This window comes from Mustela putorius, unplaced genomic scaffold (genome assembly GCF_011764305.1).
Source record: "Mustela putorius furo isolate JIRA1106 unplaced genomic scaffold, ASM1176430v1.1 tig00003834_pilon_pilon_pilon, whole genome shotgun sequence".
NCBI classification, from domain to species: domain Eukaryota; kingdom Metazoa; phylum Chordata; class Mammalia; order Carnivora; family Mustelidae; genus Mustela; species Mustela putorius.
The window spans coordinates 54532989-54550146 of NW_025421987.1; the positions used below are offsets into that span (position 1 = coordinate 54532989).

Genomic DNA, 17158 nt, shown 5'->3' on the forward strand with positions numbered 1-17158 from the left:
TCGCCTGGCCATTCTTGGTGCTGATGTGTAAGAGAATTTTCTTTTTCAGTCCGGAAATTTCCAGGTAAGAGTGGACACATCCAAACACATGGACACTCAGTGAGTTGATGTCCTCTTAGGAAAAGGACTCTAATGTGAGCACCTTGGATCAGCACAAGAAATAAACCAAAGAGAGTAACTCTGGCAGGACTTGGGACTGGGGGCCACTCTGACATACCAACAAGCAGTCAACTGAGGCAGAAAGGTTTATGTCATCAATAAATTGTACCTTGTAGGTGGTCACCTGGATAGGGACACTCTAGTGAACTACTTTTTTTTTCTTTCTCTTTTCTCCTTCCTCAGATATGATCCTACTGTAGAAAATCTTAAGGAGCCTTATCTTTAGTCCAGACAACAGAGTCAAAAGATTTATTCTCTTTTACCTAAGAGGAAAAACTGCCTTTGCTTTCTTAGCTTAAATCCTCTGAGAACATTGGGAATGACAGGGACCTTGGAAATGATCTAGGCTATACTCCAAATATCAACAAGCCAGAGAGCCATGGAAACTGGCTGCTTCCAAGGGACAGTCATTGCACATTTTGCCAATGGAACAGTGCTGATGCGACTCATGATACTAGCAGCTGGCTGCCAAGTGGTTATGATAAAAGGGAGCAAGCTAGTTGAAAGCATGTGGGAGGTGGAAGAGAGGGCACAATGTGACTCATAGGCAAGAGGAGTTCGTTGATATAATGGAAAGAGTGCTAGGCTAGCATCCGCTGTGTGACCTTGGGCATGTCCTTAACCTCCCTGGATTTTTCTCACCTATGATAAATAATCAAAGTAATTAACACCTACAGGGTCCTTAGTACTTTACATGAACCATTCATGTTGAATTTCCATAATAATGCATAAGCTAGATCCTACTATTTCCTCTATTTTCCAAATGGGGAAACTGAGATACTCAGTTGAACCCAGACCATCTGAATCCAGAGTCTGAGCTGTGTCATCTGGGGTGTCAGATTAGATGAATGCTAAAGACTCTACCTCTGCAATTAACTTCCTTTCTCACTAAGATAATAATAGCTTTGTGAAGATTATGAAGTAACACAGATGAAGTGCTTAGCACAGTGTCTGGATCATAAGTGCTCAATAGATGTCAGCTGTTACTATTGTTCATAATTTCACTTTTACTATTGCCATTTTATGGAACAAATCACTTCTGTCACCTCCTCAACAGCTGCCTCAGGGCACAGTTAGCCCAACTGAACCGATTAATAAGTTCGAACAGTGGATCAATTCAGCCATGAAATCAAGCAAGCCTGAATTGATGCCAAAGTAAATTGCCTAGTTAAATCGTCTGAAGCAGTGCTCCCCAATAGAACTTTCTGTGCTGGTGGAAATGCTCTTCATCTGTGCTAATATGTTAGGCACTAGCAACATGTGCCTACAGAGCACTGGAAATGCGGTTAGTGTGAGTGAGGGACTAAGTATCTCATTTAATTTCACTTTGAATTTTTATCTTGCTGCATGTATCTAGCGGCTACCATACTGGACAGCTCAGGCAAATGCCAATCTGGCAGCCAAGAACCCTTGGTGAGAGGACACTAAAGCATCAGGCACAAGAAAGAAAGTTGGGAGTCCCTCTGACCACAGCTGTTTTGTTATAGGTGCCTTAAAGAATGGTGGGTATTTGAATGGTCCTGATTTGGAGTACTTCCTCCACATAGTCCATAAAGTTGTGTATTCTAGGGGTGGGAGGCAGGAGGATGAGAAGAAAGAAGGCAACTGCACTTCCATCGCCAGGATGTCCCTAAGGGATTCTGGGTAGAATCAGATTCCTTATTGTTGTTAAAAATTATTTTTAGGGGGTGGGTGTTTTATACCTGTGCTATGTGACAGCACCATGAAATGCCATTTTTCAAATGCTTGGTTTCACTACATGAAGAAACTCAAAAGTGATTTAAGGTCATGGCTTCAATATTTAATTAGGGAAAGATGATCACAATGGAGGCTCGAAAAATTGAAGACTTGGAAGGGGGCTGTCTTGCATGCATGTCCATTACAAACTGGCATTTTAGGGAAGCCATGCATACAACCCCAGGACACAAGTGCCTCGCTTTTTAGGCTCACCGACTTTGGATCAAGAGAGGAGGAGCAATCAGGCAGATGGTGACAGCACCTCCCTCAGCTCTTACCCTGGTCCTTCAGGATCTTGGCTTTTTTTTTTTTTTTAGTGGAAGAATTTCTTGACGATATGAAGAGATCAATAAGCTTATTTTGATCTAAGTATGCAAGCATGAGACTAGTGCCCTGGTACAAATTTCTATGCCTTGTATTATGTTCTGGTTCTAAAAATCTTTCAGCAATGAAGAATCCCTCTTCTACTTACTCCTCCCTACCACCAGGATTGGTTGGGTGACTAATTCAATGGCTGCCAAAATTTGCAGACAACGAAATTGAAATCTAATGAGGCTTGCTTGTGTTAAACCAATTTTTAAATGATAGTAATTAAGAGAGTTTTCATATAGGAAAGGCTTTGTTTAGATGGCAACATTAAAAGCTAAGACCAGAAGAAACACAAGGGTCTTATGCACAAAGGATTCTCTTTATGTTGTTTTGTAATCAGGCTGGTCAGTGTTTGAGCGGTGAATGCTAACACAGTGGCCCGCCCTGGCGTGTGCTCCACTTTACCGCTGTCCTAGTGAGTCTACCTCGGAGAATGTCTTGTACCAGGGCTGCTGCCTCTCAGGCTGTCTGCAAACAGACACCAGGCCATCTGCCCTCTTGCCTTCCACCCAAACACAGCTGCTGGGCTCCATCCCAGCTCCAGCCATCTGGAGGAGGAATAAAGGCCCCTCTCCTCACCCTCCTCCTGGCTGCCAAGAGGAGACTGGGGAATCTTGGCACTCTCTTAGCCCCAGTGAGGCAAGGAGAATGGAAGAAGCCGCCAGATCTTCTTCCAGTGACAGGCAGCTCCTTCTCTCTGGTTGTTGGGGGTCAATGAAACCCTTTATTCATTCCCCAAACATGTATTGAGCTCTTGCACATGTCAAGCCCTGGACCGGACCAGTGTCTGAGGACTGGATGGGGGAAGACACAACTCCTGGGCTGTAGAAGCTCAGACTCTGGTGAGGGTGATGGACATGTGCACAGTTAAGTTCATTGTGGGCAGAAGCAAAGAATGGTAGGGGCCCAGCAGAGGGATATTTGACCCAGTGTGAGAGGATCAGAGAAGTCTTCCCACAGAAGGTGACACTGGGCCTGACATCTCAAAGTGAGTCTGCAGTAGGTGCTAGCAAATCAGAATGTCAAAAGGCTGGCCCAGGTGGAAAGAGTATGGAGCCCTGCCTGGTGGGGTAAGGAGAATGAAGGGGGTAGGGTTCATGAAGGGAGGGGCTGGACAGAGACAGCCGGACTTTGGTGGGCCTCAATGCCCATCAGAGAATGCAAGGTAGGCAGTGGAGGGCTGGGTGACAGTCAATGTGGGAAGATGTTCAGGTGGTGGGAAAGAGGACAGCTCTAAGGCATTAAGACTAATTAAGAGCAGTCTCCATATATCCAGAAGAGAAATAATTGGGGCTAAATGAAGTAACGGTGAAAAGGAAATTGGAGGGAGATATCTTTACTAAAAATGTCTAAACCCTTCAAACTGGTTCCCAAATAATTTTGAAGTTCACAGGAAGCTCTGCAATGGAGGAACTTGAAACTACTCTGCAATGTGCCTGGACCTTTTCAAGGACAGGAAGAACTTAACTGCACAGGGCTTGCTAGTGCCTAATGACCCCAGGAGCCACCTGGCAACCACGGATGGCAAGAAATGGCATGCCAGGCTACTCTCAGAAAGGCTATTGACCAAGAGATACCTGAAGAAATGGCTCAAATCCCAACTATAGCATTCACCTATGATCCTCGTTCCAGTTCAGTCCCCAAAGCCACGACCAGAGGAGACCGGACCTAAGGCAGGTGGTTTGTCTAGTTGCAGTCATCTCTCGGGAGCTTTTGGCCTGATTGGGAGAACTTTCGGGCAATGTAGGGCAGCTCAAGGAAGAGAGGCAGGTCAGCCGCCACCACTTTCTCCTCTTGGCCTCTCTAGAAGGCCAGATGCTGCCCACCAGGCCCTGCAGGTCAGAGGCCACGGGGCCATTTGCTTTCTTCTCCCTAATTAAAGGGAAAGGAGGTAAAGGTGCTTTCTGTTCCAATGCCCTTCATTCCTGGACTCCTGAAAGTGTGTGGAGTCCATCATTTCAAAAGCACTCATGAAAAAATCAGGAGCCAAAAAGCAGGGTTTGAGACTGGCTCCTCTTTGAAAGGCCAGGATGAAAAGCTACTGACAATCTGAATTAAAGATAGAAAAGGAAGCAACAGATACCACAGCCCCATCCCTGAGACCCAAGCAATAGTGTCCACGTGGGTCGAGAACCTAAGGCCCAGCTCAGTGCTTAAAACCTCAGTTTCTAAAAACAAAAAAAAAAAAAAAAATACTTACAAAGCACTTTATTATTTGCAGATTTTTCCATTTTTGAAAATGTGAGGCATGGAGAACTGCAGTAGGTCATAAATCTAGCAGGTAGATTAAAACATCCTGTAAGTCTTGGAAAACGTGTATACCATTATTTTTCTTTCTCAGTGATGAATCTTAGTTTCTATTCTGAGGAATTCTTCTTTACTTTTAACACATAAAATTTAAAAATTACAACAGCTAAAAATAACCCTGGGTGGATCTTCTATCCTTTTCTCTAGTTTCTCAGGCCCTTGTATCCTTGCTGCTTTCCTCTAAGAAGGGTTTGGTAGGTTTTTAAAAAATGTATATTTCCTATTGCTTTAATTCTTGCATTGTAGAGCATCTTCTGTTATTAATGTTACCCTAAATGAGATAGTATAAGAACAGTAGATAAGCTTGCTAATTCAGTTGATTCATAATTTCTTACATTAAAAAAAAAAAACCAACAAGTCAGCAGCTTTAGAAGACATGATAGATTAATGCCATACCTTTCAAAACAGATGGCTGAAGAGCCCAAGGATTACCACTTAGTGCCTTTGTTGGGAAAGTTTTTCCCCCCTCCTGGTGTCTTTTCCATATTTTAAGAAAGTAAAAGATTTCAAGCATCAATCTCATTTCTAAAATTCACGCTGTGAATCCTTAGCACGTGGATTCCCAGAGCACTGAGCTTTGTAATTCTCTTCACTTCCCTGGGCCTTGAGGTTTGCCCTCTTGGCTCCCGAATGCCTGCACTCTGAAATCTGCCTTCCCCCTTGCTGCGGGCTCTGTTATTACGGTCTTTGAATCACATGCTTTCAGTCAGAGAAGCCTCGCGACACAGTTTGCCCTCCAAGATCCTGCATACTTTTGTTGGACCAGAAGGGCAAGTCACATGACTTCCTTCACTTGTCTGGAAATTGCTCAGTCAAAAGATTTCTCAGCAATTCTTTCACTTCATTTATTCCAGATCCTTCAAATCCTACTTTGTTCTCATGCTCAGAATTTCAGCAGATGGTCTTCTAAAGGGAAAAACATGTTGTGGTGTTCAATTCCCCTCTCTTATATCCCTCACCTCTCCTTAAAGACTTTTTTTACAAGACACCTTCTTCTAAGCATACACACAAACATATATATGTATTTTTTTTCTTTTGAAGTAGTGATCCACACAACCACAATTTCTTATTTTTTTCTCACTTCCAAGACAAAATCTGCAGGCAATATCATTTTGCACCTTCAGACAAATGATGAGGTTTTCATTATAAATCCGTTTTTTTTTTTAAAGCCACAGAAGATGTTTTAGCAATTCCAAAATCAAGTTTTCTAGGAACAAAATAGAGAAGCACACAGTCCTATCTTAGGGGAAGGGGACTCCTTCAAGAGGATGCGATGGAGCATCCACATGCTTCGGATGAGAAATTGACTGTCTGGAAGTGGCGGCCCAAGGTCACGCCATAAGCCCTGGCAGAGTCAGGGCCAGCGCAGAGCGGACAGCTGCCTTCCAGACCAGAGTCATCACCAAATCAGTTTCTTCAACTGTAAAGTACAAAGGATAATACAACTGTAAAGTGATGTAGCCGACCTGCAAGAGGATGTTGAAAGGTAAATGAGTTAATATGTGTAGGCGCTTAGCTCCTGGTGCAGAGTTCATATTCCATAAATGTTAGATTGACATTGTAGGGAAAGGATGCCCTATATTCTCATCGTGTAGATTTTGTCAAAATGATCTCATTTCTGTATTCTATGGAGTTTCTATTAGAAATGTGGAGGCTAGGATTTGGCCCAAAATGATGATGCTGATAAATAAATTCACCAATGTAAAATACAATACTAATAATTTAACAGTAAAATAAAATATCTCAGTATTAAAATGTTTTATAAGGGGGATGGCATCACTAAGGGCATAGTGCAATTCTTCATAATCTGTTCTCTTTTTACTACATGTATCAATATTAAGGGTTTTTTGGGGTTTTGTTTTTTTAAAGATTTTATTTATTTATTTGACAAGTAGGCAAAGTAGGCAGAGAGAGGAAGGGAAGCAGTCTCCCTGCCGAGCAGAGAGCCTGATGCGAGGCTTGATCCCAGGACCCTGGGATCATGACCTGAGCTGAAGGCAGAGGCTTTAACCCACTGAGCCACCCAAGCACCCTGAAGGCAGAGGCTTTAACCCACTGAGCCACCCAGTGCCCCTCAACTTTAAGTTTTATGATGATTTTCTCCCAAAAATATATACTATATTTTAAAACATCAACATCTTCTACTTTCATTCCTCAGTACTTCTTTTCCTTTCTTCTCATCCATCTTTATTATTATTCACTGAGAAACAAACGTAGGGCCTTCTAGACTTACAAAATGTATCCAGAAGTAGCAGTCTGTCCTTTCTATAATCTAATAAGGCTACTTATTCATCAAACAGGAGCTCTGTTTTTAGTTATATATTTGCATCCTTATCCCTCTGATATTTTCATTCTTAAGAGGGAGTAGACAGGGGATGGTGGTAAAGAATCTTCAAAGACAAATGGCTTAAAATAAAAAGGCTTTAAAATGTCAGTGTGTCAATACACTTACAACGTAATGTTCATGGATATAAATAGAAAGAGGAGAGGGATGAAAATAACTAAGTTATTTGCCAAATGGTTGAAAATGTGGTATACATTTAGAGTCGCCTTTCAAATGTCAAATTTGTAAGAATATTTTTAAATGTACAGCTATTTTATATATTCATAATAATTTACATAGATCCTTAAGAACAGATTAATTCTGGGGTAAGTCTGGACCTGACTCAAATCTGCACTGTGTACCTTGTGTGTTTATTTTTCTGTAGGCCACTTCTTCTGAATAAAACAAAACAAAAAATCCACATACACTCACTGATAGACACACATACACACACGGGTAGTTCCAGCATGACATTTTAGCAGGAACCAGTCTTTATTTTAGACAATTTTTATGTTTGGTTTATTCAAGACTGGTTCTCTTGGCCACCCTCAGAGGAAGGTTAAGTATGCAGTGTATTCAGCAGTGCCTTTGGGATGAACATTTGTGAAAAGGGGAAAAGAAAGCAAAGGAAGAATGAGACCCACTGACTGACTGCCTAAGAGACTCAGCCAACACTACAGAGATCTCTGGAGTGAAAATCGCCCTTTCAGGTGTCCCACATGAAGTTAAAGGCTGGGCTTTTCTACTGCCTTCTCAGTCAGTCACTGGATATGGGCTGCCCCAGGAAAGGCCTGTTCCCAGGAGAGACTACTCTCTGCAACTGGGGCAAATCCTAAAAAGGCTGACAGCTGAATGCTGTTGGCCAGCTCAGCGGCCCTCCCAGCAGCACTGGCAACCAGTCCTTCAAGAGACATCTGGGCGACCCATTAGTGAGACCACCCTGGATCTGGTCATGGTCTCACCATGCACTTGGGCAGCATCACTTGGGGTTTCAATTTTATTTCCTAGAAAAGGGCTGACTGGATTAGATCATCTCTAGGATTTCTTGGAACTCTAAAATTTTAAATTAAAAAAAAATCAAACTGAATTTTCATACCCTGACTTCTACCTTGCCTCAGCCAATGTAGAAAATAGTTCTATGTAATATATACAATGAAAGAATATAAACATGCATACAAGTAGATGGAAACTTGCCTTGTTCCTTTGGTCACAACAGGAGTTTGGCAGGAAAGTACAAGCAAGGGGAAAAGTGGGAGGGATTAGATAAGAACTCCACTTCTTGGGCAGCGCTAAAGAGCTATCAAGGGGCCATACACTGTGGGTCTCTAGAATATAGAATTCAAAAATAAGGTTGTTTTCTGAAACCTTTAGCTCGCTCTACCCAACAGTGATAAGATCATGTTCTCTCTTTCTCTTTCTCAAATTATGGTGATTAGACCCAATTGTTGCAACATTAAGGGGGAAAAAGTACCCTTCTCATCTCTTCCTTTATCAGCCAGCCCACAGGATCTTCCACCTCCTCCCCAGCTAGATTTTTCAAGACTCGTGTGGGCATCTGCAGCATGGAAACCAGATGGCAGTTTTCTTGAATCTGCCTGTTCTACTTTAGCAGCCTCTCTGCAAAAAGCTCCCCAAATGAGTATGCTGCAGGTAGGGTCAGCATGAGAAAACTGGATTCGGGTCATCTGAGAACATGGGATCCCCCCTCAACACCAAGAAGATGATGAGAAGATAGTCTAAAGACAAACTCAGTAAAATATGCAATGTGGGGAAACATGTCCAAGAAATAGTCTCTCTTCTTTGAATTGTAGGAACATTCCCCCATTTGTAGGAAGGGGCTGATTGGCAGGGGGAATTTTGGATGTCTGGTGTGGAACTAAACATTTTCTAGACTTTGGGGCAGATCTTTGTCTCATGGTGAGAAAGTCTCAGGATGGATCAACTTGGTTGCTGGGTTTTGGCTGCTAAGAGAAAATGGTTAGGGCAGCATGGCTGGTGGAGGAAAGAGGAAATGTTATAGGATTCTGAGGTGAAGAAAGATGGAGGGCTCTGTAGGTTCTCAAACACCAGTGGGCAGGTTGAGATCAAGCTGGCTGCTTCAGAATCACTTAAGAAACTTGTTAAAAATAGAGATTTCTGAAACCCACCCCAAAAAGTTTTGATATCATTACAAATTTCCCTGTTTGATTCTGATATACAGATAGGTTTAGGAACTATGGGGGTGGTTGGAATGTAAATACTTAAATCATTGGAATTCATCTATTATTCAAATATATGGTCATTAAGCATCTTCTATGAAAAATTTGCTTAGTTAAGTTCTATGGAGTTTATAAATATGTAAAATACTTAGGCTGCCTCACCTGCCTTTGAAAATGAGCAGAGGACAAGAAAGTTATGCAGGTAAGTGACAGACAGGGATGTTCTCAGATATCAACTTATAGTCCCGTGGGATGGAGAGAATAGAATGGAACTATGATGCCAGGGGGAAATAAGCAGATGTTTTAAACTGAGTAAGAAAAGAAGAAGGAGACAGCTTGGCAGATTTCCCAGGAATGGTCCCTAGTTCAGATGCCCAAAAGTTGGAGAAGACAGATACTAATATAAACCCAAGTTTGTGGAAAAAATTCAATGAAAGCACATATAGAGTGCTAAGCACAGTCTGTGGTAATCAGCAGTAAATGGTAGATATTAATAACTGTAGGAGATTTAAAGAGCTATGGGCAAATACCTTGTTCAAAAATATCTTCCTCTCTGCCTGTCACGGTGCCTATAACTCCTTTACTGAGTTTTGAAATCTTATTAGAAAATACTTTTATTGAGGAAGCTATTTTGAAAGTCTTATACCTTAAGCTTTTAATAGTCTAGAAAGAAGGCAAAGAAAATCAGGGGACAGTGGCCACATGGGAGGACAGAAGTCAGGAAGGGGTTGAGGTGGTGTCAGAAGCTAACTTTCATACATATGACATCATTGCTATAGATACTGCTTCCCTGAGAGTGAGTCAGCAGTCTAAGGCAAGCTGTAAAGCTTGTGTGATCATCGAGAGCCTGGGCCCGCTGCACCTAATGGCTCCTTTTTCCTCTTAGCAGCTGGCAGATGGGGAAAGAGCCTGAAGAGAAAGGTCCTATTTCTTAACTACTCGGGTCTTAAAACACACACACATACACACACACACACACACACACACACACCCTTCTTTGGGCTCACATTCCTTTGGCGACAATCAGTCACTTCACCCATCTAGACAGTGGGTAGGTGGGGGAGGATGAGAAGTGTAGCCCCTGGCTGGGCAGAAGGCCTCGGGACTCTTAGAGTCCTGAGGGATCCTGGGAATGTGACAGCACATTCATGAAGTGGAATCAGAAACAAAGAGACACAGGCTTGGCCAGCAAGAGAAAAGCTAAAGTCCAGAAACAGGCCAAAGTATAGGTGCCCCCCAAACAAGTGAACCTTTTCAGGGAGAAGAAATGTATTAAGTTAGGTACCAAACGGAGAGAAGAGAAGGGAAAGCATTTGGGGGAAGTTTATAAGGGATTAAGAGGAGTGGCCTGGGCTGAAAAGATGAGAAATCATGCTAGAAGAAAGTAGGAAGGCCCAGGGGAAGAAAGAAATCCCCAGATGGAAATTTGGATTTTAAAGACATGTGATACACATGGTTAGTTGATCACCACAGATTCACGATCCCCCTGGCCAGCCAGAGACCACATCTCCCACCCCTTACATGCAGGTGGGCTGTTGATTGCTTCTCACCAATGGAATGTGAGCAGAAGATTTTTTTTAAAAGTCAAGGGAGCCAGTGGGCCACGAGAACACATGTATCTCCAGATAATCGCTTTCTCCATTTGCCTGCTTCTAAGAAGATGAAGAGGAAGAAGGAACCACAAAGGAAAGAGGTCTGGGCCTCTGAATGATCACATGGAAGGCCATAAGACCTGCATTAGGTTGCAACAGAAATTAGAAAGAAACTTTATTGTTTTGGGTCTCTGAGAGTTCAGGGTTTGTGTATTTCAGCAGCCTGCTTTACTTAGTACATATAAAATACATATGAAAGGTCAGAGGAGGCCTGTGGGGAACAGAGGCAATTCAAGAATCAAGGTGATGACTCCTCTGAACTAGAACTTAAGATATAGCATCTTAGGCAGCCACCAAGGCCAAGTAAATGAAACTTCCCTCCCCCTCCACTTCTACACTAGGCTTCAGGCTCCAGACTTTGGGGGAGATTGATTTCTCTTTCTTAAGCCCTCCATCTGTCATCTCTAAACCACTTTGATTCTAGACAAAAATGTAGAATAGGAAGGACACTAGGTGTTTTTACCCTAGCTTTTTTGTGAGGAGAAGGGGCAGAGTAACAGAATCAGATAAACAGGAGAAAATCAGTTGTGAAGAAGAGGGCAATGCTACCATAAGAGAACATCATAGTATCTCTGACCTCCAGGTGTGTTAATGGAGGTGGTTTTTAATCAGGCTAATCTTCCATGGGCTTAAGGTGCGTAAAAACTGGGCTGTGAACTCAGTTTGGGAGGAAGACCTGGCGAACGGTTTGGTTGAGTTACTCTGCAGGGACGTTTAAGGATGGGAGTTGAGGAAAGGAAGAAATGTAGAGAGAAGTGACGGCAAAGTCCCGCGATGCCAGAAGAGTTGGCAAGGTGAGAGCATTAGAGATGTGATGGGGAGGAAGATGAATCTGCCACATCCGTGAAACATGCGTGTTCAGTGTTAAACTATCTGGTCACTTCCACATAAGTCTTTGTTTCTTCCATTATCACTGAAGGCTTTCTACCTTCTCTGGGAGGTTTTCCAGGAGCACACTAGGAAGGGCTAGAATTCTACAATCTGACAAACAGTGAAATAGGGACGTCATTGTGCAGGTTGGGCAAAGAGCTATGTACAGAGCTGATCTGGGTGGAGCCTGGAATCCATGAACATCCATGAACATCCATTCCACAGTCACTGAGCACCAATATGTGGTGGGCACTACTCTAGGACCTGAGGACAATGGCTTGAGCCAAACAGAGAAGGTCTCTGGGAACTCACAGTCTAGTGGAATGGTGGACAATAAATAACTGAACAAATAACTAAAAGAGAAAACAAATTGAGGGGAGGTGATGTGAATGGAGGACCTACTTGAGAATGGGTGGTGGTCCTGCAGAGGCCATATGGAAGCTGAGACTTCCATAAGGAATTTGCAAACACCTTGGAGGGTGGAAGTCTAGTCTCCCAGGAGCAGAGCCACCCCAGTACATGTAGCTACTCGTTTCTACTGCTAATTCTTTCCCTCCTCGCCTTACTGATGTAATGTTCTTTTTCAATGGACAATAAACTTGCATTGAACCCTTTTTTGTCTGCTATGGAGAGAGACTTGCTATTCAAAAGGATGAAATCAAGGTTGCCGCTGAAGAAGGTCCCAAAGGAAAAAGGAGTGATCCATGGTATTTGAAATGATTTGATCTCACCCTGGTCTAGAGGCAGAAGAATAAAGATGCTTGGCAGACCGCTTAAGCTCCTTAGCTGTCCTGAGGGAAGATGCACTCCACCCTCCCCCAGAGTAAAGATGTCTATGTTGGCGGAAGCTGACATCCTGGTAAAGCCTGAGGTGCCAGGGGCCCCCTAGCTCTGGGTTCGGAGAAACTGCTGAACCCAAGCTGGCTCCCGCCCGCCCGCACCAGCTACCAGCTGAGAGGGAACGAAAAGAAGGAGCTCCATCTAGTGTTGTCACAGAACAAGACCCAATGCACCCTGAACGTCATTTATCAGGTGAACAAACACACCTTGTCCGGTATCAAGAAAGATGATCTAAAAAGCTGGAACTGCTGGGGGAGTTCAGCACAAAGTAAAAGTGGGGTTCACCTTTGTCTAGGAAGGCAGACTCAGTGGTCTTAAGCTCTTGCTCGTCCATGACAACGCATAAAATATCTCCTCCTGGAATGGCAGACCCCAGCCCCACGCAGAGGTTCATTTATTGTTATAAAATCAGGGCCTGGGCCCTTGACAACATCCAGAGGACCCTGGGGAGACATATACACTGGGTCCTGCACATTGGTGACTTTTTTTGGAGCTTTTTACACATTTTTGCACTTGATGGGTCATGGGGTTCACATAGCTTCAGCCTTACTGAATAATGGCAGACTGTTTTCCTAAGAGGGATATGATGATTTATGCTCACTGACACTCTATGAGGGTTCCTTTTAGTCCTTGTTGTCTCCAAAACTTGGTTTTGTCAGCCATATTCATTTTTGTCATCCTGATGGCTATGGTCCTGATACTTTGTGGTGTTTTAATTTGCATTTTCCTAGTTAGTAGTCAAGTCAAGCACTTCCCATTAGTTTCTTGGCTATTTAGATTTCCTTCTTTATGAATTACCTATTGGTCATTTTCCCATGATCTTTTTCTTAATTCTTAAAGTATTTGTTCATTACATATGCCAGTTTAAGAGGTCTTTATCAGCACATGTCTCATGCCTTCTTTCTTCATTTTCTTTTCCTGGCATCCCTGGATGAACACTCAAATGGAATTCAATGTATAAATCCTTTCTTTTTAAATATAAGTCCTTTCTTTTATGGCTTGTGTTTTCTGTGTCCTATTTTAAAACCATTTCCCTATCTTGAGGACAAGAAGACATTGTCCTATATTATCTTTCAAAACTTTATTAAAGTTTTGTTTCCTGTATTGAAGTCTGCACTCTCCTGAAAATGAAATTTTGTTGGTAGAAGGTAGCATTCATGTTTTTTAATTTTCTTCCATGTGGATTTCCAATTCTAGATCTGTTTATTGGAAAGACTGTCCTCTTCCCACTGTTCTGCAGTACCACTCTGATCTTAAATCAGGTGTCAGTTTCTGTGTTTTGAAATGTTCTATTCTGTTCCACTGTCCCAGTTGCTGTAAGTTTATAATGTGTCTTTATATCCTAGAGAGCTAGTCATCTCACCTTGTTCTTCAAGTGTCTTGGCCATTCTTTTTTTTTTTTTTTTTTAAATTTTATTTATTTATTTATTTAACGGAGAGAGAGAGCACAAGCAGAGGGAACAGCAGGTAGAGCAGGCAGAGGGAGAAGCAGGCTCCCCACTGAGTGAGGAGCCCAATGCAGGACTCGATCCTAGGACCCTAGGATCATGACCTCAGCCAAAGGCAGTCACTTAACTGACTGAGCCACCCGGCATCCCATGTCTTGGCCATTCTTAAACCTTCATACCTTCTGAATGAAATCTATAATCCCAGGGTTGCATTAAATCTGTAGGCTATTGGAAGAGACTTGACACCTTTATAATATCAAGTATGCAGTCAATAAACATGGCTATTTATATAGGTCTTATTTAGTTGTTCTCAATAATACTTTGTAACTTTCCATATAGGCATCTTGGACTTCTTTTATTGGACTTATTTCTAAGTATTCGATTTTTTAGGCTTTTGTAATTTTTTAAATAGACTTTGTTAGAGCAGTTTTAGCTTCACAGCAAGATTGAGCAGTAAACAGGGTTCTCATATATGCTCTACCCCTGCATGGACATATCTTCCCCATTATTAACACAACTTACTAAAGCATCACATTTGTTACAACCAATGAACACACAACAAATCATCACAACCCAAAGTCCATAATGTACATTAATGTTCACTTTTGCTGTTGAAAATTGCATGGATTTTGACAAATATATAATGACATGTATCTGTATCCAGCACTATAATATCACACAGAGTAGCTTCAGTGCCCTAAAAATACTTGCGCTCCACCTGTTCATCCCTCTCTCCACCCTAACCCCCAACAACCATTGGTGCTTTTACTATAGCCATAGTTTTTCTTTTTCCAGATAGTCGGAATCATACAACTTTTTCAGATGGGCTTCCTTCACTTAGTAATATACATTTAAAACTCCTCTATTTATCTTTCCATGGCTTGGCTGAGGGACATTTTGGTTTCTTCTAAGTTTTGACAATTTTGAATAAAGCTGCTATAAACATCCCTGTGCAGGTTTTTGTGTAGACATAAGCTTTCAGTTCCTTTGGGTAAATAACAAGGAGTATGATTGCTAGATTCTATAATAAGAGTATGTTTAGTTTTGTAAGAAACTGCCAAATTGTTTTCCAAAGTGGCTGTGCCATTTTGCATTTCCACCAGCAATGAATTAGGGTTCCTGTTGCTCCACATCCTTGACGGCATTCAGTGTTGTCAGTGTTCCAGATGTCAGCCATTCAAATCGGTAGGTGTCTGGTGGCATTTCATTCTTTTTCTAATTTGCAATTCCCTAATGACATATGATATTGAGCATCTTTTCATATACTTTTTTCCATCTGTATCTCTTTTTTGGTGAGGTATCTTCTCAGGTCTTTTACCCATTTTTAAAACGACTGTTCATTTTCTTATTGTTGAGTTTTAAGAGTTCTTGGTACATTTTAGATAACAGCCCTTTATCAGATATGTCTTTTGTAGCCCTTTATCAAATATTTTTTATCCCCATCTATGACTTGTCTTCTCATTTTTTTTTTTTTGGATAGGACCTTTGGCAGGGCAACAATTTTTAATTTTAATTAAACCTAAGTCATTTATGAATCATGACTTTAGTATTATATCTAAAAAATCATTATCAAACCCAAGATCATGCAGATTTCTCCCACGTTATCTTCTAGAAGTTTTGTTGTTTTACATTTTATATTCATGTCCGTAATCCATTTTATTTTTTTTTTAATTTTTTTAAGATTTTATTTATTGGTCGCTTGGGTGGCTCTGAGCTCATGACCTGAGCCAAAGGCAAAGAATTTAACCCACTGAACCACCCAGATACCCCCTCCTTTTTTCATTACATAATGACCCTCTTTATCACTGATAACTTTCCTTGCCTTGAAGTTTGCTGTGTTTTGACATAAAACTCACAAAAATGTGGAGGGCCCCTAGGACTGGGCTTTTAACTCTAAGACGTATTCACACTGGGTCTCTAGCACCTTATCAATTACAGTTAAGGTTTTCCTGCCCCACTACTCATTCTCAGGGAGGTTTCTGCTCATGGGTTTCTGCTTCAGTAAATTGTGATTCTCTGTATTTGCCTGTCTAATTTAGGGGGCAGTGGTTTGCCCTCTTACCTCAATTCTCTTGACAAATCTAAGAGGAGTTGATTTTTCAATTTGTTCAGTTTTTAACTTGTTTTGGAATAGAGCAATGATTTCCAAGCGCCTTACAAGCTGGACTGGAAATGGGTAGTCCCATTATATTTGAAAGCAATTTAATAATCTTTGCTTTTTAATTCAAAGATTTATTCTATTTATAGTTACTATATTTGACAGATATATTTGGATTTTATCTCTGTTACTCTGTATTAATTTTTCACATATAGTCCCTTTCCTTGACTTCATTCAGATTGACTGAGTGTTCTCAGCAATCTTTCTAAGTAAGATTCTCCCTCTCTCTTTTGGCCAGATGTATATTAATGTATTTTTATGTATTTATCCTACTTGGGATTAATTTGGATTCTTGATTCTGTGGATTGACATCCTCCATCAATTTTGGAAATTCTCAGCCATTTTCCTTTCAAAAATTGCTCTTGTCCAACTTTTTTCTTCCTCTCCAACTCTAAATAAGATCTGTGTTCTTTTTTTTCTTTTTAAGATTTTATTTATTTTTTTGACAGCCAGAGATCTCAAGTAGGCAGAGAAGCAGGCAGAGAGAGAGGAAAGGAAACAGGCTCCCTGCCAAGCAGAGAGCCTGATGCCTGGCTCGATCCCAAGACCCCGAGATCATGACTGAACTGAAGGCAGAGGCTTTAACCCACTGAGCCACCCAGGTGCCCCTGCGTTCTTTTATCTTTACTACATTCTTTCATACTTCTTTGCTTCATTCTGCATATTTTCTTCTAAACTATTTCCAGTTCACTAATTTTTCTTCAGCTGTGAATAATGAACTATTAAGCCCATCCATTGCATTTTTTAAAAAAGATTTTATTTATTTATTTGACAGAGAGAGATCACAAGTAAGCAGAGAGGCAGGCAGAGAGAGAGGGTGAAGTAGACTCCCTGTTGAGCAAAGAGCCTGATGTGAGGCTCCATCCCAGGACCCTGAGACCATGACCTGAGCTGAAGGCTTAACCCACCAAACCACCCAGCTACCCCCATCCATTGCATTTTTAATTTCACTGTTTCTTTTTTTCAGTTCTAGAATTTCTGTTTTTTTTTTTAATTGGCTATCAAAGTTTTCAGTTCCTTCACCAGATAATCCGTTTTGTCTTTTGTCTTCTTGAATGTATACTGCAGTTATTTTAATACTTGTTTCTGATAACTCC

The 17158-nt window shown here is 41.5% G+C and overlaps 1 long non-coding RNA gene across 1 annotated transcript in view; it reads right to left on the reverse strand.

The window, feature by feature from the left end:
• LOC123394397 overlaps positions 1-17158 on the reverse strand; it is an 82248-nt gene that overhangs the window by 25085 nt on the left and 40005 nt on the right. The gene's annotated exons all lie outside the window — the stretch shown is intronic.